Here is a 24,225-nt window from a genome sequence, read left to right on the forward strand (position 1 = left end):
AGGATTAGGGTTAGGGTTAGGGTGAGGGCGAGGGTTAGGATGAAGTTTAGGGTTAGGGTGAGTATTAGGGTTAGGGTTAGGGATAGGGTGAGCCTTAGGGTGAAGGGTAGGTTTAGGGTTAGGGTGAGGGTTATGGTTAGTGTGAGGGTTAGGGTTAGAGTTAGGGTGAGGATAAGGGTTAGGGTGAGCTTTAGGGTGAGGGTGACTGTTAGGGTTAGCTTTAGGTTTAGGGTGAGGGTGAGGATTTGGTTTTGCATTAGGGTTAGGGTGAGGGTTATGGAGAGGGTTAGGGTTAGGTTTAGCGTGAGGGTGAGGGTGAGGGTTAGGGTTAGGGTTATTGTGAGTGTTAGGGTTAGGGTTAGGGTGAGGGTGAGGGTTAGGGTTAGGGTGAGTGTGAGGGTGAGGGTGAGGTTGTGGGTTAGGTTTAGGTGTAGGGTGAGGGTGAGGGTGAGGTTTAGTGTGAGGGTGAGGGTTGGAGTTAATGTGAGGTTTATGGTGAGGGTGAGGGTAAGGGTGAGGGTGAGTGTGAGGGTTAGGGTTAGGGGTAGGGGTAGATGTAGGTTTAGTGTTAGGTTTAGGGTTAGTATTAGGGTTAGGGTTAGGATTAGGGTGAGTGTGAGTGTGAGGGTGAGGGTGAAGGTGAGGTTTAGAGTTAGGGTTAGGGTTAGAGTTATGTTTAGGTTGAACGCTAGGATGAGGGTTAGGGTTAAGGTGAGGCTGAGGTTGAGAATATGATTAAGACTCACCCTAGCTTTCATGGCTATGGTTAGGGTGAGGGTTAGGGGGACGGATAGATTTAGTGTTAGATTTAGGGTGAGGGTTAGGTTTAGTGTGAGAGTTAGGGTTAGGGTTAGGGTTAGGGTGATGTTCAGTGTTAGAGTGAGGGTTAGTGTGAGAGTGAGGGTTAGGGTGATGTTTAAGGTGAAGGTGAAATTTAGGGAGAGTGAGAGGTTTCGGGTGACGGTGAGGGTTAGGGTGTGGGTGAGGGTGAGGGTTAGGGTGAGAGTAAGGGTTAGGGTGATGTTTAGGGTGAGGGTCAGGTTTAGGGTGAGAGTTAGGGTTCAGGGTAGAGGAATTGTTAGGGTGTAGGTGAGGGTTAGGGTAAGGGTGAGGCTTAGGGTGACCATGAGTGTTAGGGTACAGGTGAGGATTAGTGTTAGGGTTAGTGTTTGGGTTGGGGTTAGGGTTAGGGTTAGGGTGAGTGTTAGGGTGAGAGGTAGGTTTAGGGTTAGTATGAGGGTTAGGCTTAGGGTGAGGGTTTCGGGTTAGGGTTAGGGTTAGTGTGAGGATAAGGCTTAGGGTGAGGGTTAGGGTAAGACTGAGGTTTAGGGTTACCCTTAGGGTTAGGGTGAAGTTTAAGGTGGGGGTTAGCGTGATGGTTAGGGTTAGGGTTAGGGTTGGGTGAGGGTTAGGGTGAGCGAAAGGGTTAGGGTGAGGATTAGTTTGAGGTTGAGGGATAGGGTTATGGTGAGGGTAAGGGTTTAGGAAACGGTTAGGGTGAGGTTGAGGATTAGGGTTAGCATTAGTGTTAGGGTGAGGGTGAGGGTTAGGGTGAGGGTGAGGGGTAGGCTGAGGGGTAGGGTTAGAATTAGGGTGAGGGTTAGGGTGAGGGTGAGGGTTAGGGTTAGCATTAGGGTTAGGGTTAGGTTTAGGGTGAGTGTTAGGGTTAGGGTTAGGGTAAGGTTGAGGGTAAGGTTTAGCATTAGGGTTAGGGTTAGGGTTAGGTTGCAGGTTAGGGTTAGGGTTAGAGTGAGGGTGAGGGTCCGGGTTAGGGTTAGGTTTAGGATTAGGTTTATGGTGAAGCTGAGGGTGAGGGTGAGCGTGAACGTGAGGGTTAAGTTTAGCATTAGGTTTAGGGTGAGGTATAGGGTTAGGGGGAGGGCTAGGGTGAAAGTTAGGGTGAAGTTGAGGTTTTCGGATAGGAAAGGGTTAGGGTTAGTTTTAGGGTGAGGATTAGGGTGAGGGTGAGGTTTAAGGTGAGAGTTAGGGTTAGGGTGAGGGTTAGGGTTAGGGTGAGGGTGATGTTTAGGGTGAGGGTGAGGGTGAGAGGTGAGGGTGTTAGGCTGAGGGTGTGAGTTAGGGTATTGGTGAGGGTTAGGGTGAGGGTGAGGGTGAGAGTGAGGGTTAGGATGTTGGTGACGTTTCAGGTTAGTGTGAGGTTTAGGGTGAGTGTTATGGTTAGGGTTAGGGTGAGGGATAGGTTTAGTGTGAGGGTTAGAGTTATACTTAGTGTAAGGATAAGGGTTAGGTTGAGGATTAGGGTGAGAGTGAGGGTTAGGGTTAGATTAAGGGTTAGGGTTAGGGTAAGGGTTAGGGATAGGGTTAGATTTGGGGTGAGTGTGAGGCTTAAAGGTAGGGTTAGGGTGAGGGTTAGGGTTGGGGTGAGGGATAGGTTTAGGGTTAGGGTGAGGGTGAGGGTGAGGTTTCGGGTGAGTGTGAGTGTTAGGGTGTGGGTGACGGTTAGGGTTAGGGTGAGGGTTAAGGTGACGGTGAGGGTTAGGGTGAGGGTGAGGGTTAGGGTTAAGGTGAGCGGTAGGGTGATGGTTAGGGTTAGGGTGAGTGTGAGGATTAGGTTTAGGGTTACCCTTAGGGTTATGGTGAGGGTATGGGTTAGAGTGAGGTTTAGTGTGAGGGTGAGGGTTAGGGTTAGCGTTAGGGTTAAGGTAAGAGTTAGGGTGAGGGTTAGGGTTAGGGTGAGGGTGAGGGTTAGGGTTAGGGTTAGGATGATGTTTAGGATTAGGGTGTGGGTTAGGTTTACGATTAGGGTTCGAGTTAGGGTGAGTGTGAGGGTCAGTGTTAGGGTTAGGATTAGGGTTAGGGTTATTGTCAGGCTGAGGGTGAGGGTGAGGGTTAGTGTTAATGTAATGTTTAGGGTTAGGGTTTTGTTGAGGGTTAGGGTTAGGGTTAGGATGAGGGTTAAGGTGAGGATTATGGTTAGGTTTAGGGTGAGGGTTAGGTTTAGTGTAACGGTTAGGTTTAGTGTGAGAGTAAGCGTTAGGGTGAAGGTTAGGGTGAGGGTGAGGGTGAGTGGGAGGGTGACAGTGAGGATTAGGGTTAGGGTTAGGTTTAGGGTGAGGGTAAGAGTTAGGGTTAGGATTAGTGTTAGGGTCAGGGTTAGGCTGAGGGTGAGGGAGAGGGTGAGGTTAATTGTGAGGGTTTCGGTTAGGTAAGGGTTAGGGTTAGGTTTAGGGTGAGGATTAGGGTGAGGGTGAAGGTTAGGGTTAGGTTGAGCGTTAGGGTTAGGGTTAGGGTTAGGGTGAGAGGTAGGGTTAGGGTTAGGATGAGGGTTATGCTTTTTGTGAGGTTTATGGTTAGGGTTAGGGTTAGTGTGAGGATAAGGGTTAGGGTGAGGGTTAGGTTGAGACTGAGGGTTAGGGTTAACGTTGGGGTTAGGGTGAAGGTTAGGCTAGGGGTTAGGGTTCCGGTTAGGGTTGGGTGAGGGTTAGGGTGAGAGTGAGGGTGAGGGTAAGGGTAAGTGTTAGGGTCAGGGTCAGGGTTAGGGTGAGGGTGAGGGTTAGGGTTAGGATTAGGTTTAGGGTTAGGGTAAGGTTGAGTGTTAGGGTTAGGGTTAGGGTTAGGGTTCAGGTTAGGGTTAGGGTTACAGTGAGGGTGAGGGTCAGGGTTAGGGTTAGGATTAGGTTTAGTGTTATTGTGAGGCTGAGGGTGAGCCTGAGGGTGAGGGTGAGTGTGAGGGTTAAGGTTAGGGTTAGGTTTAGGGTGAGGGCTAGGTTGAGGGTGATATTTTTCGTTAGGGTTAGGTTTAGGGTGAGGATTAGGGTGAGCGTGAGGTTTAAGGTGAGGGAAAGTTTTAGGGTGAGGGTTAGGGTTAGGTTTAGGGTGTGGGTTAGGGTTACGGTGATGTTTAGGGTGAGGGTGCAGGTGAGAGTGAGGGTTCGGGTTCGGGTTAGGGTTAGGGTGAGGGTTAGGGTTTGGGTTAGGGTTAGGGTGAGAGTAAGGGTTAGGATGACAGTTGGGGTGAGGGTGAAGGTTAGGGTTAGGTTTAGGCTGAGGATGAGGGTTAAGGTGAGGGTTAAGTTTAGGGTCAGGTTGAGTGTTAGGGTGAGGTTTAGGGTTAGGTTTAGGGTTCGGGTTAGGGTAAAAGTTAGGTTTAGGGTGAGTGTTAGGGTGAGTGGTAAGCTTAGGGTTAGGATGAGGGTTAGGCCTATTGTGAAGGTTATGGTTACGGTTAGGGTTAGTGTGAGGATAAGGGTTAGGGTGATGGTTAGGGTGAGACTGAGGGTTAGGGTTAGCCTTAGGGTTATGGTGAAGGTTAGGGTGGGGTTTAGGGATAGGGTTATGGTGAAGGTAAGGGTTAGAACGACGGTTGGGGTGAGGTTGATGGTTAGGGTTAGCATTAATGTTAGTGAGAGGGTGAGGATTAGGGTGAGGTTGAGGGTTAGGCTGAGGGGTAGGATTAGGGTTAGGGTTAGATTTAGGGTCAGGGTGAGTGTTAGGGTTAGGGATAGAGTGAGGGTGAGGGTTAGGGTAAGGGTTATGGTCAGGGTTATGGTGAGGGTGAGGGTTAGGGTTAGCATTAGGGTTAGGATTAGGTTTAGGTTGATTGTTATGGTTAGGGCTAGGGTGAGGTTGAGGGTTAGGGTAAGCATTAGGGTTAGGGTTAGGCTTAGGGTGCAGGTTAGGGTTAGGTTTAGAGTGAGCGTGAGGGTCAGGGTTAGGGATAGGATTAGGTTTAGGGTTAGGGTGAGACTGATAGTGAGGGTGAGGGTGAGTGTTAGGGTGTGGGTCACGGTTAGTTTTAGGGTGAGGGATAAGGTGACGGTGAGGGTAACGGTGAGGGTGAGTGTTATGGTTAGGGTGAGGGTGAGGGTTAGGGTTAGGTTTAGGGTGATGTTTAGGGTTAGGGTGTGGGTTAGGGATAGGTTTATGGTTAGGTTGAGGGTTAGGTTTATGCTTAGGGTTCGAGCTAAGGTGAGTGTGAGGGTGAGTGTTAGGGTTAGGATTAGTTTTAGGGGTAGTGTTAGGCTTAGGGTGAGGGTAAAGGGTGAGGGTTAGGGTGAGGGTGAGGGATACGTTTAGTGTTGGGGTTAGGGTGAGCGTTTGGATGAGGGTTTGGTTTAGGGTTAGGGTGAGGGTTAGGTTTAGGGTTGAGTTTAGGGTTAGAATTAGGAAGAGGTGTAGGGTAAGGGTTAGGGTTAGTGTGAGGAAAAGGGATATGCTGAGGGTTAGTGTGAGGGTGAGGAATAGGGTTAGTGTAAGGGTTAGGGTGAATGTTTGGGTGAGCGTTAGGTTTAGGTTTAGGGTTAGGGTTAGGGTTAGGATGAGGCTAAGTGTTAGGGTGAGATTTAGGTTGTGGTTGAGTATTAAGGTCAGCATTAGTCTTAGGGTGAGGGTTAGGTTTAGGTATAGCATTAGGGTTAGGGTTAGGGTTAGGGTGTGGGTTAGGATTAGTGTTAAGGTGAGGGTGAGTTTTAGGGTTAGCATTAGGTTTAGGGTTAGGATTAGTGTGAGGGTGAGGGTGAGGGTTAGGGTTAGGATTAGGTGTAGGGTTAGGGTGAGGCTGCGGTTGAGGATGAGTTTGAAGGTGAGGGTTAGGGTTTGGCTTAGGCTTAGGGTTAGGGTGAGGGCTAGGGTGAGGGCGAGGGTTAGGGTGAGGGTTAGGGTGAGAGTGCGGTTTTCTGTTAGCTAAGAAAGGGTTAGGGTTAGGTTTAGGGTGAGGATTAGGCTGAGGGTGAGGTTGAAGGTGAGGTTTAGGGTTAAGGTGAGGGTTAGGGTTAGCGTTAGGCTGAGCGTTAGGGTTTGGGTGATGTTTAGGGTGATGTTTAGGGTGAGGGTAAGGGTGAAGGTGAGGGTTAGGGTGTAGGTGAGGGTTAGGGTGAGGGTGAGGGTTAGGGTGATGGTGAGGGTTAGGTTTAGGGTTAGTGTGAGGAAAAGGCTTAGGGTGAGGATTAGGATGAGAGTAAGTGTTAGGGTTAGGGTTAGAGTTAGGGTTAGGATGAGGTATAGAATTAGAGTTCGGGTTAGGGTTCAGTTGAGGGTGAGGGTTAGAGTTAGGGTTAAGGTGAGGGTTAGGGTTGGGGTGAGGGTTAGGGTTATGGTTAGGGTGAGGGTGAGGGTGAGGGTTCAGGTGAGGGTTAGGGTGTGGGTTAGGGTTAAGGTTATGGTGAGAGTAAGGGTTAGGGTGAGGGTTAGGTTGAGGTTTAGGGTTAGGGTTAGGGTTAGTGGTAGGGTTAGGATGAGTGTTAGGCTGAGGGTTCGGTTTAGGGTTAGTGTGAGGGTTAGGGTCAAGGTTAATGTTAGGGTTAGGATTTGGTTAGGGTGAAGGTTAGTTTTAGGTTTAGGATAAGGTTTAGGCTGATGGTTAGGTTTAGGGTTAGTGTGGGGGTTAATGTTTAGTGTTAGGTTAGGGTGTGGGCTAGGGTGAGGGTGAGGGTTAGGTTGAGGGCTTAGTTTAGGTAAGCGTTAAGGTTAGGTTAGGGTGAGGATTAGGGTGAGATTGAGGGTTAAGTTGAGGGTTAGGGTTAGGGTGAGCCTTAGGGTTACGATTAGGGTGAGGGTTAATGTTAGGGTGATGTTTAGGGTGAGGGTGAGGGTGAAGGTTCGGGTGAGGGTGAGGGTTAGGATTAGGGTTAGTGTGAGGGTTAGGGTTAGGTTTAGGGTTAGAGTTAGGGTGAACGTGAGGGTTAGAGTGAGGGGTAGGGTTAGGGTAACAGTGAGGGTGAGGGTTAGGTTTAGTGTGCGGGTTATGGTTAGGGTTAGGGTGAGGGTGAGGGTTAGGTTGAGGGTTAGGGTTAGGTTAAGGGTGAGGATGAGGATGAAGGTGATGGTTAGGACTACGTTTAGGGTTAGGGTGAGGCTTAGGTTTAGGATGAGGGTTAGGATCAGGGTGAGGGTGAGGGTTACGGTTAGGATTAATTTTAGGGTGAGGGTGAGGGTTAGGTTTAGGATTAGGCTTAGGGTGAGGGTGAGGGTGAGGGTTAGGGATAGGGTGAGGGTTAGGCTGAGGATTAGGGTTAGCGTTAGTATGAAGTTAGTTTTAGCGTTGGGTTAGGGTGAGGGTGAGGGTTTACTTTAGGTAAGGGTTAGGGTAAGTTTAGGGTGAGGATTAGGATGAGGTTGAGGGCTGAGGTGAGGGTTAGGGTTAGGGTGAGTGTTAGGGTTAGGATTAAGGTGAGGGTTATTGTTAGGGTGAGGGTGAAGGTGAAGTTTCAGGTGAGGGGAGGGGTTAGGCTTAGGGTTAGCGTGAGGTTTATGGTTAGGGTTAGGTTTAGGGTGATGGTGAGGGTTAGGGTGAGTGTGAGGTTGATGGTATGTGTGTGGTTTAAGGTTAGGGTGAGGGTTAGGGATAGGGTTAGGGTTAGGGTGAGGGTGAGTATTAGGGTGAGAGTGAGAGTTCGGGTGAGGGGGAAAGGGAGGGGGAGGGTTATGGTTAGTGTTTGGGATAGAGTTAGGGTGAGTGTGTGGGTGAGGGTTAGGTTTTGGATTAGGGTTAGGGTGAGGGTTAGGATTAATATTAGGGTTAGGGTTAGGGTGAGGGATAGGGTTAGGATTAGTTTTAGGATGAGGGTTAGGCTGTGGGGTAGGGTTCGTGTTAGGGTGAGGGTTAGGGTTAGTGTGAGATTTAGGGTTAAGATTAGGGTCAGGGTTAGTATTAGGGTGAGGGTAAGGGTTAGTGTGAGGGTTAGGATTAGGGTTAGGGATAGGGTGAGGGTTATGTTTAGGTTTAGGTTTAGGGTTAGGGTGAGTCTTAGGCTGAGGGGTAGGGTTAGTGTTACAGTTAGGGAGAGGGTTCAGGTTAGTGTGAGGTTTAGGGTTAGGTTTAGGTGAAGGTGAGGGTAAGGGTTAGGGTGAGGGTTAGGGTGAGGATGAGGGTTAGGATTAGAGTTAGGGTTAGGATTAGGGTTAGGGTGAGGTTGAGTTTTAGTATTAGGGTGAGGGTTAGGGTTATTATTATGGTTAGGGTGCGGGTAAGGTTGAGGGTTAGGGTTAGGTTAGGGTTAGGTTTAGGCTGAGGGTGAGGGTGAGGGTGAGGTTGATGGTTAGTGTTAGGGTGAGGGTGAGGGTGAGGGCTAGGGTGAGGGTGCGGGTTAGTGTGAGGGTTAGGGTGAGGGTTTCTTTTACATCAGGGTTAGGGTTAGGGTGAGGATTAGGGTGAGAGTGAGGGTGAGGATTTCGTTTACATCTGGGTTAGGGTTAAGCTGTGGTTAGGGTGAGGGTGAGGGTTAGGGTTAGAGTTAGGGTGTGGGTTAAGCTTAGGGTGATGTTTAGGGTGAGGCTGAGGGTTATTGTGAGAGTTAGGGTGAGGTTTAGGTTTAGTGTTAGGATTAGGGTTAGGGTGAGGGTGAGGTTTAGGGTTAGACTTAGGGTTATGGGGAGGGTTAAATTGAGGGTCAGGGTTAGGGTTAGTGCTAGGGTTAGGGTTAGGATGCAAGTTAGGTTGAGGTTTAGGGGTAGGGTTAGAGTGAGGTTTAGAGTGAGGGTGAGGGGAAGGGGGAGAGTTTGGTTTAGGGTTAGAGTTAGGTTGAGGGTGAGGGTTAGGATTAGGGTTAGCACTAGGTTTGTGCTTAGGGTGAGTGTGAGGTTGAGGGTGAGGTTTAGGGTTAGGTTGAGGGTTAGGGTTAGGTTTAGGGTGAAGGTTAGGGTTATGGTTAGGGTTAGGATGAGCATTAGGCTGAGGGTTAGAGTTAGGGTTAGTGTGAGGGTTTGGGTTAGGGTTTGATTAGGTTGAAGGTTAGTTTTAGCTTTAGGGTTAGGATAAAGTTCAGACAGAGGGTTAGGGTTAGGGTTACTGTGAGGGTGAGAGTTAGGGTGTGGGTGAGCATTAGTGTTAGGTTGAGTGTTAGCATTAGGTTTAGGGTTAGTGTGAGGGTGAGGGTAAGGGCTAGGGTTAGGATTAGGTTGACGGTTAAGATTAGGGTTAGGGTTAGTATGAGGGTTAGGGTGAAGGGTAGGGTTAGGGTTAGGATGAGTGTTAGGGTGAGGGTGAGAGTGAAGGTTTAGTTTAGGTAAGGGTTAAGGAAAGGTTAGGTTGAGGATTAGGGTGAGGTTGAGGGTTAAGGTTAGGGTTAGGATTAGGTTGAGTGTTACGGTTACTGTGAGGTTTAGGGTTACACTTAGGGTGAGGGTGAGGGTATGGTTTAGGTGAGGGTTATGGTGAGGGTGAGGGTTAGGATTAGAGTTATGGTTAGGATTAGGGTGAGGGTGAGAGTGAGGGTTAGTGTTAGGGTGAGGGTTAGGTTTGGGGTGAGGGTTAGGGTTAGGGTTAGGGTTGGGGTGAGGGTGAGTGTGAGGGTTAGGGTTAGGCTTAGGGTTAGGTTTAGGCTGAGGGTGAGGTTGAGGGTGAGGTTGAGGGTTATAGTTAGGGTTAGGGTGAGGGTGAGGGCTAGGGTGAGGGTGAGGGTTAGTGTGAGGTTGAGGGTGAGCGTTTCGTTTACGTCAGGGTTAGGGTTAAGATGAGGTTAGGGTTAGGGTAAGGTTTAGCGTTAGGGTTAGGGTGAGGTTTATTATTAGGGTGATGTTTAGGGTGAGGGTGAAAGTTAGGGTGAGGGTGAGGGTTAGGGTAAGTTTGAGGGAGAGTGTTAGGATTGGGAATAGGGTTAGGGTTAGGGTTAGGCTAAAGGTGAGGGTGATGGTGAGGGTGAGGCTGAGGTTTAGGTTTAGGGTTAGTGTTAGGCTTAGGGTTAGGGTGAGGGTAAGGGTTAGAGTGAGGTTTAGGGTGAGGGTGAGGGTTAGGGTTAGGGTTAGGATTAGGGTGATGGTTAGGGTGAGGGTGAGGGTTAGTGTGAGTTTCAGATTGAGAGTTTCTTTTAGCCAAGCGTTAGGGTTATGTTGAGGAATAGGGTGAGGTTTATGATTAGGCTTTGGATTAGGGTTAGGGTGAAGGTTAGGGCTAGGGTGAGTGTTAGGGTTTGGGTGATGTTTAGAGTTAGGGTGAGGGTTAAGGTGAGGGTGAGGGTTAGGGTGTGGGTGAGAATTAGGGTTAGATTGAGTGTTAGTGTTAGGTTTAGGTTTAGTGTGAGGTTGAGGGTTAGGGGTAGCTTTAGGGTTAGGATGAGGGTTTGGATTAGGGTTAGGGTTAGTGTGAGGTTTAGGGTGAAGGGTAGGGTTATGGTTAGGGTGAGGGTTAGGGTGAGGGTGAGGGTTAGGGTGAGGGTGTGGGTGAGGGTTAGGCGTAGGTGTAGGGTTAGGGTGAGTTTAAGGGTTAGGTTTAGGTTGAGGAATAGTGTTAGGGTTAGGGTTAGGGTGAGTGTTAGGGTGTGGGTTAGGGTTCCGCTGGGGGTGAGGGTTAGGTTGTTGGTGAGGGTTAGGGTTAGGGTGAGGATTAGGGTTATAGTGAGGTTTATGGTGAGGGTAAGGGTTAGGGTGAGGTTTAGTGTGAGGGTTAGGGTGAGGGTTAGGGTGAGGGTGAGGTATAGTTTTTGGGTTAGGGTTAGGGTGAGGGTTAGGGATAGGTTTAGGGATATGGTGAGGGTGAAGGTTAGGGTTAGGTTTAGGTTTAGAGTTAGGTTGAGGGTGAGGGTTATGGTTAGTATTAGAGTTAGCCTGAGGGTGAGGGTGAGGGTTAGGTTTAAGGTGAGTTTTATGGGTAGGGTTTGGGTTAGGGTGAAGGTTAGGGTTAGGGTTAGGGTTAGGATGAGCATTAGTCTGAGGGTTAGAGTTAGGGTTAGGTTGAGGGTTAGGGTTAACCTGACATTTATTGTGAGAGTATCGTTTAGGGTGAGGGTGAGTGTTCGGGTGAGAGTGATGGTTAGGATGAGGGTGAGGGTTAGGGATACAGTTAAGGTTAGGGAGAGGGGTAGGGTGAGCATGAGGGTTAGGATTAGGGTTAGGATTAGGGTTAGAGTGAGGATGAGGGTGAGGGTTAGGGTGTGGGTATGTGTTATGGTTAGGGTTAGGGTTAGGGCTAGGGTGAGGGTTAGTGTGAGTGTGAGGGTTTCGTTTACGTTAGTCTTAGGGTTAGGGTGAGGATTAGGTTAAGGGTGAGGGTTAATCTGAGGTTAGGTTAGGGTGTGGGTTATGGTTAGGGTGATGTTTATGGTGAGGGTGAGTGTTCAGTGAGAGTGAGGGTGAGGGTGAGGGTTAATGTTAGAGTTAGGTTTAGGTTGAGGGTTAGGAATAGGAATAGGGTTAGGGTTAGGGTTAGGGTTAGGGTTAGGGTTAGGGTTAGGGTTCGGGTTAGGTTTAGGGTGAGGGCTAGGGTGAGGGTGAGGGTTAGTGTGAGGGTTAGGGTAAGGGTTCCTTTTAGGTCAGGGTTAGGTTTATGGTGAGGATTAGTGTGAGAGTGAGGGTTAGGTTTAGGGTGAGGGTTAAGGTTAGGGTTACCATGAGGGTGAAGGTTTGGGTGATGTTTAGGGTGAGGGTGAGGGTTAAGGTGAGGGTGAAGGTTAGGGTGTGGTTGAGGATTAGGTTTAGGGTTTGGGTTAGGGTAATGGTGAGGGTAAGTTATAGGGTGAGGTTTATTGTGAGGATGACGGTTAGGTTTAGTGTTAAGGTTAGGGTGAGGTTTAGGGTGAGCGTTAGGTTTTGGTTTAGGGTTAGGGTGAGGGTGTGGTATAGGGTGAGTGTTAGTGTTAGGGTGAGGGATAGGTATATGGTTAGGGTGAGGTTGAGGGTTAGGGTTAGAGTTAGGGTGAGGGTTAGGGTTAGGATTAGGGTAAGGATTAGGTTTTGGCTGAGTTTGAGGGTGACTGTAAGAGTGAGGGTTAGGTTTAGGGTGAGGGTTAGGGCTAGGGTTAGGGTTAGGGTAACAGTGAGGGTTAGGGTTAGGGTGAGGTTATGGGTAAATGTTAGGGTGAGGGTTAGGGCGATAGTGAGGGTTAGGGTTAGGGTCAGGGTAAGGGTTAGGGTGAGGGTAAGGGTTAGGTTGAGGGGTAGGGTGAGGGTGAGGCTTAGGGTTAGCATGAGGGTTAGGGTGAGGGTGAGGGTTAGGGTGAGGGTTAGGGTTAAGGTTAGGGATAGGGTGAGGATTAGGGTTAGGGTTAGGTTTAGGGTGAGGTTTAGGATGAGGGGTAGGGTTAGGGATAGAGTGATTGTTAGGTTTAGTTTGAGGATTAGGGTTAGGGTGAGGTTTAGTTTTACTGTGAGGTTTAGGTTTAGGGTTAGGGTTAAGATGACTGTTAGTATTATGTTGAGGGTGAGGGTGAGGGTTAGGGCTAGGTTTAGGGTTAGTGTGAGTGTTATTGTTAGGGTGAGGGTTAGGTTTAGGGTGAGGGTTAGGGTTAAAGTAAGGGTTAGGGTGAGGGTTAGGGTTAGGGTTAGGGTGAACGTTAGGGTGATGGTGAGGGTTAGGGTGAGGGTGAGGGTTAGGTTTAGAGTTAGGGTTAGGCTGAGTGTTAGGGTTAGTGTTAGGGTTAGGGTGAGAGGGTGAGGTGTCGGGATACGGTTAGACTGACGGTTAGAGTTAGTGTGAAGGTTAGGGGTAGGGTTAGATTTAGTGTTAGGATAATGTTTAGGGTGAGGGTTAGTTTGAGGGTGAGGGTTAGAGTGAGCGTTACGGTTAGGTTCAGTTTGAGGTTTAGGGTTAAGGTGATGTTTAGGGTTATGTTGAGTGTTAGTGTGAGGGTGAGGGTGAGGGTGAGGCTGAGGGGGAGGGTTAGGGTGAGGGTGAGGTTAGTTTAGGATTAGGGTTAGAGTTAGGGTTAGGCTGAGGGTGAGGGGGAAAGTGAGGGTTAGGGTTAGGGTTAGGGCTAGGGTGAGGGTTAGGGTTAGTGTGTGGGTTAGTGTGATGGTGAGGGTCAGCGTGAAGGTGAGGGTTAGAATGACAGTGAGGGTGAGGTTGAGGGTTAGGGTTAGGATTAGGGTTAGGGTGAGTTTTAGGGTTAGGGCTAGGGTTAGAGTTATTGTTAGGGTTAAGGTTAGGATGAGGGTGAGGGTTATTGTTAGGGTTAGTGTTATGGTGAGGGTGAGGGTGGGGTTGAGGGTTAGGGTTAGGCTTAGGGTTATGGTTAGGGTAAGGCTGATGGGGAAGGGGAAGTTGAGGGTGCGTGTTAGGGTTAAGTTTAGGGTTAAGGTGAGGGCTTGGGTGAGGGTGAGGGTTAGGCTGAGGGTTTTGGTTAGGTAAAGGTTAAGGTTAGGGTGATGATTTGGGTTAGGATGAGGATTAAGCTGAGGTTAGGTTCAGGGTGAGGGTTAGTCTTAGGGTTAGGGTGAGGGTTGGGGTTAGGGAGATGTTTAGGCTGAGGTTGAGGGTTAGGGTGAGGGTTAGGGTGAGGGTGAGGGTTAGGGTTAGCATTAGGGTTAGGTTTAGGATTAGGTTGAGTGTTAAGGTTAGGGTTAGGGTTAGGGCTAGGGTGCAGGTTAGGGTTACGGTTAGAGTGAGGGTGAGGGTCAGGGTTAGGGTTAGGATTAGGTTTAGGGTTAGGGTGAGGCTGAGGCTGAGGCTGAGGGTGAAGGTGAGGATGAGGGTGAGGATTAAGTTTAGGGTTAGGTTTAGGGTGAGGACTAATGTGAGGGTGATGTTTTTGTTTAGGAAAAGTTTAGGGTTACGTTTAGGGTGAGGATTATGGTGAGGGTGAGGTTTAAGGTGAGGGTTAGGGTTAGGGTCAGTGTTAGGGTTAGGGTTAGGGTGAGGGTTAGGGTTAGGTTGATGTTTAGGGTGACGGTGAAGGTGAGACTGAGGCTTTGGGTTCGGGTTAAGGTTAGGGTGAGGGTTAGGTTTAGGATTAGGTTTAGGTTTAGGGTGAGGGTAAGGCTTATGATGACAGTTAGGGTGAGGGTGAGGGTGAGGGTTAGGGTTAGCGTTAGGGTGAGGGTTGGGGTGAGGGTTAGGGTTAGGGTTAGGGTGAGGGTTAGGGTGAGGGATAGGGTTATGGTGAGGGTAAGGGTTAATCTAAAGGTTAGGTTGAGAGTGAGCATTTGCGTTAGCATCAGGGTTGGGTTGAGGGTTAGGGTTAGGGTTAGGCTGAGGGGTAGTTTTATGGTTATGGTGAGGGTTAGGGTTAGGGTTAGGGGGAGGGTAAGAGTTAGGATGACAGCTAGGGTGAGGGTCAGGGTTAGGGTTAGGTTTAGGGTGAGGGTGAGGGTTAGGGTGAGGGTTAGGGTTAGGGTTAGGGTGAGGGTTAGGGTGAAGTTTAGGGTTAGGGTTAGGGTTTGGGGTAGGATGAGGTTTAGGGGGAGGGGAAGGGGTAGGGTGAGGGTTAAGGAGAGGGTGAGGGATAGGGATATGTTGAGGGTAAAGTTTAATCTAAGGGTTAGTTTGAGAGTGAGCATTTGTGTTAGCTTCATGGTTGGGTTGAGGGTTAGGGTTAGGGTTACTTTGAGGGGTAGTTTTAGGGTTAGGGTGAGGGTTTTGGTTAGCGTTAAGGTGAGGTTAAGGGTTTGGGTGAGGGTGAGGGTGAGGGTTAGGGTTAGCCTTAGGGTGAGGGTGAATGTTAGGGTTAGGGATAGGGTGAGTGTGAGTGTGAGGATTAGGTTTAGGATTAGGGTTAGGGTTAGGGTTAGGGTTAGGCTGAGGTTTAGGCTGATGGGTAGGGTTACAGTTAGGGTGAGGGTTAGGTTTAGTGGGAGTGTTAGGGTTAGGTTTATGGTTAGGGTTAGGGTGAGGGTTCGGGTGAGGGTTGGGGTTAAGGTGTGGGTGAGGGTTAGGGTTAGTGTGAGGACTAGCTTTAGGGTTAGGGTTACTGTTAGGGTTAGGATTAGGGTGAGGGTAAGGGTTAGGGCTAGTTTTATAGTTAGGGTGAGGGTTCGGGTTAGTGTGCGGGTTAGGGTTAGGGTTAGGTGAAGGATCGGGTAAGGGTTAGTGTGAGGGTTAGGTTGAGGGTGAGTATTATGATTAGGTTAAGGACTAGGGTTAGGCTGAGGGTGAGGGTGAGGTTGAGGTTTATGATTAGGGTTAGGGTGAGGGTTAGGTTTAGGGTGATGTTTAGGGTGAGGGTGAGGGTTAGGGTGAGGGTGAGGGTTCGGGTGAGGGTGAGGATTAGGGTGTGGATGAGGGTTAGCATGAGGGTGAGGGTTACAGTTAGGTTTAGGGTGTTGGTTAGGGTTAGGGTTTGGATTAGGGTGAGGTTTAGGGTGAGGGGTAGGGTCAGGGTTGGGGTGAGGTTTAGGGTTAATGTGAGGTTTAGGGTTAGGTTTAGGGTAAGTGTGAGGATAAGGGTTAGTGTGAGGGATAGGGTTATTGTTAGGGTTAGGGTGAGGGTTATGGTTAGGGTTAGGGTGAGGGTTAGGGTTAGGCTAAGGCTTAGGGTTGGGGATAGGGTAAGGGTGTGTGTGGGGGTGATGTTTAGAGGTAGATTTAGGGTGAAGTTGAGGGTTCGGTTTAGGATTAGGGTTAGGGTTAGGGTGAGGGTGAGGGTGAGGGTTAGGTTTAGGATTAGGGTTAGGGTTAGGCTTAAGGTGAGGGTGAGGTTGAGTGTTAGGGAGAGGATTAGGGTTAGGTTTAAGGTTAGGGTAAGGGTGAGGGTTAGGTTGAGGTGAGGGTTCGTGTTTGGGTTAGGGTTAGGGTGATGGTGAGGGTTAGGGTGAGGGTGAGGTTTAGGTTTAGTGTTAGCTTTAGGGTGAGGGTTAGGATCAGGGTTAGGATTAGGGTGAGGGTTAAGGTGAGGGTTAGGGTTAGGGTTAGGGTGAGGGTGAGGGTGAGGGGTAAGGTTAGGTTTAGAGTTAGGGTGATGGTGAGGGTGAGGGTGAGGGTTAGGTTTTGGGTGAGGGTTAGTGTTAATGTTAGAGTTAGGGTTAGGGTGAGGGATAGGGTTAGGGTTAGGGTTAGGATGAGGGTTAGGCTGTGGGGTAGGGTTAGGGTTAGGGTGAGGGTTAGGGTTAGTGTGAGTTTTAGGGTTAAGTTTAGGGTCAGGGTTAGGATTAGGTTAGGGGTGAGGGCTAGGTTGAGGGTGAGGGGTAGGGTTAAGGTTAGGGTGAGGGTGAGGGTTAGGTTTAGTGTGAGGGTTAGGGTTAGTGTGAGTTTGAGGGTGAGGGTGAGGGTTAGGGTTAGGGTGAGGGTTAGGGTTAGAGTTAGGGATAGGGTGAGGGTGAGCGTTACGTTTAGGTTGAGGGTTAGGGTGAGGGTAGGGTTAGGGTAAGGGTGAGGGTGAGGCTTAGGTTTAGTGTGAGGGTTAGGGTTAGTGTAAGGTTAAGGGTTAGGGTGAGGTTTAGGGTGACAGTGAGGCTTAGGGTTAGGGTGAGTTTGAGGGTGAGGGTGAGGTTTAGGGTTAGGTTTAGGGTTAGTGTTAGGGTTAAGGTGAGGGTGAGCCGTAGGGTGAGAGTGAGGGTTCGGTTGAGGGTTTGGGTGAAGGGGGAGGTTTATGGTTAGGGTTCGGGTTAGAGTTAGGGTGAGGTTGTGGGTGAGGGTTAGGTTTAGGATTAGGGTTAGTGTTAGGATTAGGCTGAGGGTGAGTGTGAGGGTGAGGGTGAGGGTTAGGTTTTGGGTGAGGGTTCAGGTTAATGTTAGGGTTAGGGTTAGGTTGAGGGATAGGATTACGGTTAGGGTTAGGATGAGGGATACGCTGTGGGGTAGGGTTAGGGTTAGGGTGAGGGTTAGGGTTAGTGTGAGTTTTTGGGTTAAGGTTAGGGTCAGGGATAGGATTAGGTTAGGGGTAAGGGTTAGGGTGAGGGTTAGGATGAGGGTGAGGTTTAAGTTTAGGGATAGGGTTAGGATGAGGTTAGGGTGAGGGCTAGGGTGAGTGTGTGGGTTAGGGTTAGGGTTAGGGATATGGTGAGGATTAGGTTTAGGTTTAGGGTTAGGGTTAGGGTGAGTCTTAGGCTGAGGGGAAGGTTTAGGGATAGGGTGAGGGTTAGGTTTAGTGTGAGGGTTAGGGTTTGGGGTTGTGTTAGTGTGAGGGCTAGGATGAGTGTGAGGGTTAGGGTTTTATTTAGGGATAGGGTAAGGATTAGCGTTAGGGTTAGTGTTAGGTTGAGGTTTAGGCTGATGTGTAGGGTTACAGTTAGGGTGAGGGTTAGGTTTAGTGGGAGTGTTAGGGTTAGGTTTAGGGTTAGGGTTAGGGTGAGGGTTCGGGTGAGCATTCGGGTTAATGTGTGGGTGAGGGTTAGGATTAGTGTGAGGACTAAGTTTAGGTTCAGGGTTACTGTTAGGGTTATGTTTAGGGTGAGGGTAAGCGTTAGGGTTAGTGGTATGGTTAGGGTTCGGGTTCGGGTTAGTGTGAGGGTTAGGATTAGGTTTAGGTGAAGTTGAGGGTAAGGGTTAGGGTGAGGGTTAGGGTGAGGGTGAGGGTTAGGATTAGAGTTAGGGTTAGGATTAGGATTAGGGTGAGGGTGAGGTTGAGGTTCAGTGTTAGGGTGAGGGTTAGGGTTATTGTTAGGGTTAGGTTGCGGGTGAGGGTGAGGGTGAGTGTGAGGGTTAGGGTTAGGGTAGGGTTAGGTTTGGCTGAGGGTGAGGGTGAGAGTGAGGGTGAGGGTTAAGGTTAGGGTTAGGTTTAGGGTGAGGGCTAGGGTGAGGGTGATATTTTTGGTTAGGAAAGGTTTATTGTTAGGTTTAGTGTGAGGATTTGGGTGAGGGTGAGGTTTAAGGTGAGGGTTAGGGTTAGGGTGAGGGTTAGGGTTAGGGTTAGCGTGAGGTTTAGGGTTAGGGTGATGTTTAGGGTGAGGGTGAAGGTGAGAGTGAGGGTTCAGGTGAGGGTTAGGGTTAGGGTGAGGGTTAGGGTTAGGGTTAGGGTTAGGGTGAGGATAAGGGTTAGGATGACAGGGTGAGGGTGAGGGGTAGGGTTAGGTTTGGGTTAGGGTGATGTTTATGGTGAGGGTGAGGGTAAGAGTGAGGATTCGGTTGAGGGTGTGGCTTAGGGTGTTGGTGAGGGTTAGGGTGAGAGTGAGGGTTCGGGTGAGGGTGAGAGTTAGTGTGTTGGTGAGGGTTAGGGTGAGGGTGAGTGTTAGGGTTAAGTTTAGGATTAGGATGAGGGTTAGGGTTAAGGTTAGGGTGAGGGTTAGGGTGAGGGTTATGGTTAGGGATAGGGTGAGGATTAGGGTTAGTGTGATGGTTAGGGTTAGGGTTGGTGTAAGGATAAGGGTTAGGTTGAGGATTAGGGTGAGAGTGAGGGTTAGGGTTAGATTAAGGGTTAGGGTGAGGGTTAGGCTAAGGGTTAGGTTTAGGGTTAGGGTGAGTGTGAGGGTTAAAGTTAGGGTTAGGGTGAGGGTTAGGGTTGGGGTGAGGGTTAGGGTTAGGGTTAGGGTGAGGGTTTGGGTGAGTGTGAGTTTTAGGGTGTGGGTGACGGTTAGGGTTAGGTTGAGGGATAAGTTGACGGTGAGGGTTAGGGTGAGGGTTCGGGTTAGTGTGAGGGTTAGGATTAGGTTTAGGTGAAGTTGAGGGTAAGGGTTAGGGTGAGGGTGAGGGTTAGGATTAGAGTTAGGGTTAGGATTAGGGTTAGGGTGAGGGTGAGGTTGAGGTTCAGTGTTAGGGTGAGGGTTAGGGTTATTGTTAGGGTTAGGTTGCGGGCGAGGGTGAGGGTGAGTGTGAGGGTTAGGGTTAGGGTAGGGTTAGGTTTGGCTGAGGGTGAGGGTGAGGGTTAAGGTTAGGGTTAGGTTTAGGGTGAGGGCTAGGGTGAGGGTGATATTTTTGGTTAGGAAAGGTTTATTGTTAGGTTTAGGGTGAGGATTTGGGTGAGGGTGAGGTTTAAGGTGAGGGTTAGGGTTAGGGTGAGGGTTAGGGTTAGGGTTAGCATGAGGTTTAGGGTTAGGGTGAGTGTGAGGGTTAAAGTTAGGGTTAGGGTGAGGGTTAGGGTGAGGGTGAGGGTTAGGGTTAGGGTGAGTGATAGGGTGAGGGTTAGGGTTAGGGTGAGTGTGAGGATTAGGGTTAGGGTTACCCTTAGGGTTATGGTGAGGGTATGGGTTAGGGTGAGGTTTAGGTTGAGGGTGAGGGTTAGGGTTAGGGTTAGGGTTAGGGATAGGTATAGGGTAAGGGTTAAGGTTAGTTTGAGGCCGAGGGTGAGGTATAGGGTAAGGGTTAGGGTTATGGTGAGGGTTAGGGTTAGGGTAAGTGTTAGGGTGAGGGTGAGGTTTAGGGTTAGGGTTAGGGTGAGGTTTATGGTTAATGTTAGGGTTAGTGTAAGGGTTAGAGTTAGGGTGAAGGTTAGATTTAGAGTTAGGATTAGGGTTAGGGTAAGGGTTAGGGTGAGGTTGAGGGTTAGGGTTAGGTTTAGGGTGAGGTTGAGTGTGAGGGTTAGGGTGAGTGTGAGTGTGAGGGTTTCGGTTATGTAAGAGTTAGGGTTAGGGTTAGGGTGAGGATTAGAGTGAGGGTGAGGGTTAGGGTTAGGGTTAGGTTTAGGGTGAGGTTAAGTGTTAGGGTGAGGGTGAGGGTGAGGGTGAGTGTTAGGGTTAGGGTGAGTGTGAGTGTGAGGGTGAGGGTGAGGGTTTCATTTAGGTAAGGTTTAGGGTTAGGGTTAGGGTCAGGATTAGGGTGAAAGTGAGGTTTAGGTTGAGGGTTAGGTTTAGGCTGAGGGTTAGGTTTAGGTTTGAGGTGAGGTTTAGGGTGACGTTGAGAGTTAGGGTGAGGTTGAGGGTTAGTCTTATGGTTAGGGTGAGGGTTAGGTTTAGGGTGAGGGTTAGGGTTAAGGTTAGGGAGAGGGTTAGGGTTAGGGTGAGGGTTAGGGTTACTTTGAGGGTTAGGGTGAAGTTTGGTTTGAGGTTGAGGCTTAAGGTGAGGGTGATGGCGACAGTGAGGGTTAGTGTTAGGATTCGGGTTAGGGTTAGGGTGATAGTTAAGGTTAGGTTTAGGGTTAGGGTGAGGTTGATGGTGAGGATGAGGGTTAGGTTTAGGGTTAGGTTTAGGATTAGGGTGAGATTTAGGGGAAGGGTTAGGGTTAAGGTGAGGGTTAGATTTAGGGTTAGGGTGAGGGTTAGGGTTAGGGTTAGGTTTAGGGTGAGTTTAAGTGTTAGGGTGAGGGTGAGGGATAGGGTTAGGGTGAGTGTGAGTGTGAGTGTGAGGGTTAGGTTTAGAATTAGGGTTAGGTTTAGGGTTAGGCTCAGGTTGAAAGTATGAGTGAGGCTCACCCTAGCACTCACGGCTAGGGTTAGGTTGAGGGTTAGGATGCTGGGTAGATTTAGGGTTAGAATTAGGGTGAGGGTTAGGTTTAGTGTGAGGGTTAGGGTTAGGGTTAGGGTTGGGGTGATGGTAAGTGTTAGAGTGTGGGTTAGGGTGAGAGTGAGGGTTAGGCTGATGTTTAAGGTGAAGGTCGAAGTTAGAGAGAGTGAGAGGTTTCGGGTGAGGGTGAGGGTTAGGGTGTGGGTGAGGGTGAGGGTTATGGTGAGGGTAAGGGTTAGGGTGATGTTTAGGGTGAGTGTGAGGTTTAGGGTGAGAGTTAGGGTTCAGGGAAGGGGAATTGTTAGGGTGTAGGTGAGGGTTAGGCTAAGGGTGAGGCTTAGGGTGACCGGGAGGGTTAAGGTTCAGGGGAGGATTAGGGTTCGGGTTAGTCTTTGGGTTCGGGTTCGGGTTAGGGTTAGGGTGAGTGTTAGGGTGAGCAGTAGGATTAGTGTTAGGATGAGATTTAGACTTAGGGTGAGGGTTACGTTTAGGGATAGGGTTAGGGTTAGAGTGAGGATAAGGTTTAGGGTGAGGGTTAGTGTGAGACTGAGGGTTAGGGCTAGGCTTAGGATTAGGGTGAGGGTTAGGGTTAGGGTTAGGTTTCGGTGAGGGTTAGGGTGAGTGAAAGGGTTAGGGTGAGGGTTAGGTTGAGGTTGAGGGATAGGGTTATGGTGAGGGTAAGGGTTGGGGCGACGGTTAGGGTGAGGTTGAGGGTTAGGGTTAGCATTAGTTTTAGGGTGAGGGTGAGCGTTAGGGTGACGGTGAGGGGTAGGCTGAGGGGTAGGGTTAAGGTTAGGGTTAGGGTGATGGTTACATTTAGGGTTAGGGTGAGGGTGAGTGTTAGGGTAATGGTTAGGGTCAGGGTTAGGGTGAGGGTGAGGGTTAGGGTTAGCATTAGGGTTAGGATCAGATTGAGTGTTAGGGTTTGGGTTAGGTTGAGGTTGAGGGTTAGGGTTAGCATTAGGGTTACGGTTAGGTTTAGGGTGCAGGTTAGGTTTAGGTTTAGAGTGAGGGTGAGGGTCAGGGTTAGGGTTAGGATTAGGTTTAGGGTTAGGGTGAAGCTGAGGGTGAGGTTGAGGGTGAGGGTGAGCGTGAAGGTGAGGGTTACGTTTAGCGTTAAGTTTAGGGTGAGGTCTAGGGTGAGGGTGAGGGCTAGGGTGAGGGTTAGTGTGAGGGTTAATGGTTAGTGTTAGGTGAGGGTTAGGGTTAGGGTTAGTGTAAGGATAAGGGTTAGGTTGAGGATTAGGGTGAGAGTGAGTGTTAGGGTTAGATTAAGGGTTAAGGTGAGGGATAAGGTAAGGGTTAGGGTTAGGAATAGGGTGAGGGTGAGAGTTAAAGTTAGGTTTAGTGTGAGGGTTAGGGTTGGGGTGAGGGTTAGGGTTAGGGTTAGAGGTAGAGTTAGGGTTAGGTTGAGCGGTAGGATGAGGGTGAGGGTTAGGGTTAGCGTTAGTTTTAGGGTGAGGTTTAGGGTGAGAGTTGAGAGTTAGGGTTAGGGTTAGGGTGATGGTGTGGGTTAGGGTTAGTTTGAGGGTGAGGGTCTGTGTTAGGGTTAGGGTTAGGCTTAGATTTAGGATGAGGGTGATGGTGAGGGTTAGAATTAGGATTAGGGTTAGGGTTAGAGTTAGGTGAGAGTGAGGATGAGGGTTAGGGTTTGGGTTAGAATTAGGGTGAGGGTGAGCATGAGGGTTAGGGGTAGGATTAGGGTTAGAATTATGGTTAGGGTTAGGGTGAGAGTGAGGGTGAAGCTTAGGGTTAGGTTTAGGGTTAGGGTTAGTGTGAGGATCAGGGTTAGGGTGAGAATTAGGGTGAGGATGAGAAGGAGGGTGAGGGTTAGGGTGAGCTTTAAGGTTAGGGTTAGGGTGAGGGTTAGGGTGAATTTTAGGGTTACGGTGAGGGTTAGGGTTAGAGTTAGGTTGAAGCTAAGGTTTAGGCTGAGGGTTAGGGTAGGTTTATTGTGAGGTTAAGGTTTAGGGTGAGGGCTATGGTGAGGGTGAGTGTTAGGGTGAGTGTGAGGGTGAGATTGAGGGTTTTGGTTAGGTAAGGGTTAGGGTTAGGGTTAGGGTGAGGATTAGGGTGAGGATGAGGTTTAGGTTGAGTGTTAGGTTGAGGGTGAGGGTTAGGATGAGGGTGAGGGTGAGGGAGAGCATGAGGGTTCGGGTGAGCGTGAGAGTTCGGGTGAGGTTGAGGGTTCGGGTGTGGGTCAGGTTTAGGTTTAGGGTGAGGGTTAGGGTGACGGTGAGGGTTAGGGTGAGGGTGAGGTTTAGGATTGGGGTTAGGGTGAGGGTTAGGTTTAGGGTGAGTGTTAGGATGAAGGGTAGGGTTAGGGTTAGGCAGAGTGTTAGGGTTAGGGTGAAGATTAGGATTAGTTTGAGGGTTAGGGTGAAGGTGAGTTTGAGGTTGAGGGTTAGTGTGAGGGTGATGGTGACGATGAGGGTTAGGGTTAGGATTTGGGTTAGGGTTAGGTTGAGAGTTAGGGTTAGGGTTAGGGTTAGGGTTAGGTTTAGGATGAGGGTGAGGGTGAGGGTGAGGGTTAGGGTTAGGGTTAGGTTTAGGATTAGGTTTACGTTTAGGGTAAGGGTTAGGGTTAGGGTTAGGGTGAGGGTTAGGTTTAGGATTAGGGTGAGGGTTAGGGTTAGGGTTATGTTTAGAGTGAGGGTTAGGGTTAGGATTAGGGCAAGGGTGAGGGTTAGGTTGAGGGGTAGGGTTAGGGATAGGGTAAGGGTTAGGGTTAGGGTGAGGGTTAGGTTTAGGGTTAGGATTAGGGTGAGGGTGAGGGTGAGGGTTAGGGTAAGGGTTAGGGTAAGGGTTAGGTTTAGGGTGAGGGTTAGTTTTAGGTTTAGGTTTAGGGTGAGGGTGATGCTGAGGGTTAGGTTTAGGGTTAGGATTAGGGTGAGGGTGAGGGTGAGGGTTAGGCTTAGTGTTAGGGTAAGGGTTATGTTTAGGGTGAGGGTTAGTTTTAGGTTTAGGTTTAGGGTGAGGGTGATGCTGAGGGTTAGGGTTAGGGTTAGTGTGAGGATAAGGTTTAGGGTGAGGATTAGGGTGAGGGTGAGGGTTAGGGTTAGCATAAGTTTTAGGGTGAGGGTTAGGGTTCGTGTTAGGGTTAGGGTAAGGGTTAGGGTTAGGGTAAGTGTTAGTGTTAGGCTTAGGGTTAGGGTTATGGTTAGGGTTAGGGTCAGGGTAAGGCTTAGGGTTAGGGTTAGTGTGAGGGTTAGGGTTAAGTTTAGGGTTAGGATAAGGTTAGGTTAGCGTTAGGGTTAGGGTTAGGGTGATGTTTAGGATGATGTTTAGGGTTAGGGTGAGGGTGAGGTTGAGCGTGAGAGTTAGGTGAGTGGGAGGGTGATGGTGAGGGTTAGGGTTAAGTTTAGGGTGAGAATAAGTGTTATTGTTAGGATTAGGATTAGGGTAAGGGTTAGGCTGAGGGTAGGGTGAGGGTGAGGTTTTCGGTTAGGGAAGGGTTAGGGGTAGGTTTAGGGTGAGGATTAGGGTGAGGGTGAGGGTTAGGGTTAGAGTTAGGGTTAGGGTGAGGGTTAAGCTTAGGGTTAGGATGAGGGTTAGGCTTAGTGTGAGAGTTACAGTTAAGGTTAGGGTTAGTGTGAGGATAAGTGTTATGGTGAGTGTTAGGTTGAGACTGAGGGTTAGGGTTAGAGTTAGGGTTAGGGTGACGGTTAAGTTGGGTGTTAGGGTTCTGGTTAGGGTTTGGTGAGGGTTAGTGTGAGCCTAAGGGTTAGTATGAGGGTTAGGTTGAGGGTGAGGGATAGGGTTATGGTGAGGGTAAGGGTTAGGGTTAGGGTGAGAGTGAACGTGAGGGTAAGGGAAGGGTTAGGGTCAGGGTTAGGGTTAGGCTGAGGCTTAGGTTGAGAATGAGCATTTGTGTTAGCATCAGTGTTGGGTTGAGGGTGAGGGTTAGGGTTAGGCTGAGGGGTAGTTTTTGGTTTGGGTGAGGGATAGGGTTAGGGTTAGGGATAGGGTGAGGTTAATGGTTAGGGTGTGAGTGAGTGTGAGGGTTGGGGTTAGCCTTAGGGTGAGTGTGAGGTTTAGGTTTAGGGTTAGAGTGAGTGTGAGTGTGAGGGTTAGGTTTAGGATTAGGGTTAGGGTTAGGATTAGGCTGAGGTTGAGGGTGAGGGTGAGGGTGAGGGTGAAGGTGAGGTTTAGGGTTAGGGTTAGGGTTAGAGTTAGTTTTAGGTTGTGCGCTAGGATGAGGATGAGGGTTAGGGTTAGTGTTAGGGTGAGGTTTTTGGTGAGGGTTGAGTGTTAGGGTTAGGGTTAGGGTGAGGGTGAGGGTTAGGGTTAGGATGAGGGTGAGGATT

This window comes from Dipodomys merriami, unplaced genomic scaffold (assembly GCF_024711535.1).
Source record: "Dipodomys merriami isolate MVZ:Mamm:240054 unplaced genomic scaffold, mDipMer1.0.p SCAF_40, whole genome shotgun sequence".
Lineage (NCBI taxonomy): Eukaryota > Metazoa > Chordata > Mammalia > Rodentia > Heteromyidae > Dipodomys > Dipodomys merriami.